Source organism: Phalaenopsis equestris, unplaced genomic scaffold (assembly GCF_001263595.1).
Source record: "Phalaenopsis equestris unplaced genomic scaffold, ASM126359v1 Scaffold000075, whole genome shotgun sequence".
In the NCBI taxonomy this organism is placed as follows: domain Eukaryota; kingdom Viridiplantae; phylum Streptophyta; class Magnoliopsida; order Asparagales; family Orchidaceae; genus Phalaenopsis; species Phalaenopsis equestris.
The window spans coordinates 338,332-340,672 of record NW_018164517.1 but is presented as its reverse complement, the minus strand read 5'-3'; positions in this window follow the sequence as shown (position 1 = coordinate 340,672).

Genomic DNA, 2,341 nt, shown 5'->3' with positions numbered 1-2,341 from the left:
ATTGACCGGTTTCGACTGGCTAGCTACACCCTCGACCGTACCCTGTCCAGTTTATCTGGTCTGGTTGGAGTTTCTTTTAGCCTCCTCTCGAGATGTCACCTCGATCATCAGGAGAGACTTTCTATTGAGGATGCTGCCAACAAGTGCACTGTGTCTCAGTGGCGCAGCACACTTGTTGGGGGTCCTTTGTTGGCATCAATTTTTTTGGATGTCTTAGGTGTAAGGTGTCCACCTATGATCGACAAAAATTAGTTATCGCTTTGCACACGAAATTGACTAAAATTGGCCCGTTCGTCGGTGAAGTTATCCAGATGACCTAAGACGACAAAATGGACCACATGAGTGCGTCTGAAATGTCAATTTTATCTACGAAGGACGCTCGTTGGACCACAGTTTCGCGTGCGGGCTAAAAAAGCTCAAATTTTTATTTTCGTCCCGATTGCTGAAATAAGTGGTCTGAACGACCCCAGACGATGAAACGGACAGTGCGGTCACGTCCGGAACGTCAAATTTACCTAGGGGAGAATTTCATTTCGCTACGATGAAGTCTTCGGTAAAAAGATGTGGAGAGATGATAATAATAATAATATTATTATTATTAAAATTAAAAAAAAAAAACCTTAGTGTGAGCTTTGAAATTAAAAAAAACCGATGCCGATGAGCTGCTGCCCATTTGGGATACGACGATTTGTCCTCTGCCCTTTGGCCCGGACGTCCTTTGACGTATTGGGATATCCCCGTCAAGATGATTTAGGTTATTTTGTGGGCCCCGTGTGCTGACGACAGAATTTATAAAGGAAATTTAAAGTTATGGCATGATCGAAAGATTAACCAAAAGCACTTGGAACCAGGATAAGAAGTTCTACTTTACAACACTAGGTTTGGGAAATTGAAGTCTCGTTGGTTAGGGTCATTTACTGTGACTCAAGTTTATACTTATGGAGCTATTGAAATTGAAGATCAGAAAATGTGAAATATATTTAAAGTAAATGGTCATAGATTAAAACCATATTATGAGGGTAAACACCAAATTTTAAAGAGGTTTTAATGACCAGTCAACCTGAATAACACCTGAATAGGTCGGGCTGATGATGTTAAACCAAGCGCTTTACGGGAGGCAACCCATATTTATCTTTATTTTTATTTTTATAGTAATTATAGTAGTTTTTTATTTGAGATTATCGCTAGTTTATGGTAGTATTAAGCTCTACTATTCTTATTTACCCTTGAAACATCTTAATAATTGGATCCATGAAGAAAATTGGAACGTATTTGGACCAGAGCAAAACTATGAAAATTTTGGCTTGGGCGCCGACGGCGGGTTTTTCCCGAGAGTCCAGACAAAATTAATACAGAGGCTCACCGACAATGCCCTTGACCCCGCCGATGGCGAGACCGGTAAGATGACAGTTTCTTAAGTTTGAATGGCGATTTTTGGCAGTTTTGGGCGGGAAATACCCATTTTAAAGGCGGGAATTATCTTTTTAAACTCTAAAATTTGAATTCTAATTCATATTTTCCCCCCAAAAAAAAAAGTGAAACTCTACCAATTCCATTTCCATGGCGTCCAATTCCCTTAATAATCTCAGAATGTGAGTTTTCAATTGATAGAAGTTTGTTAGTGCGGAAGCGCAGCGAATCTTCAACAAGTTGCTGACGAAGAAAAGATTAATCAAAGAACGAGGATTCATGAATTGTGGATTGAATAATCCCATGACAGATATTGAAGAAACAATAGTGTGGCGAAGATGAGAAGTGTTGTGCTACACTACTGCCGCCGTGGTGGTTCCAGTGGTAAAAGTGTTTTATGCAAATTTACATGGAATCAACCAAGGAGCTGTTTATGTGCGAGGAAGATGGATCACTTTCACTCCTGCATGGATCAACAAATTATATATGATAGAAAATGTTCTTGTCTGCCACTATTCCAATTTGGTCCCAACGAGAAACCAGATGAATGAGATTTACCAGTATTTAACGGACGAAACTGACGATTCAGAAACAAGAGAAAATGGGTATGTTAGTTTTTCTGCAACACTCCTGAATCCCGTTTCTAAACATTTACACTTTTTTATTTCTGCAAAACTGTTACCGACAATGAAGATCGGTCAAGTTTCTAAAGAAAGTACCATTTTGAATTAATGCATCCAAAGGGGACTGCCGATCGACGTTGGATCTATAATTGTGAAGTCAGTTTTGGGCCTGATCGATCATGGATCAACTTATGGGCTTGGACACCCCTCCATAATTTTCTCACTTTGCATTCAGTTCCAAGTGTCCTATGAGAATTGGGAAAAAGTACCACTGCCTTGGAAGCCTTTGGATCCAACTGAAAGATTCC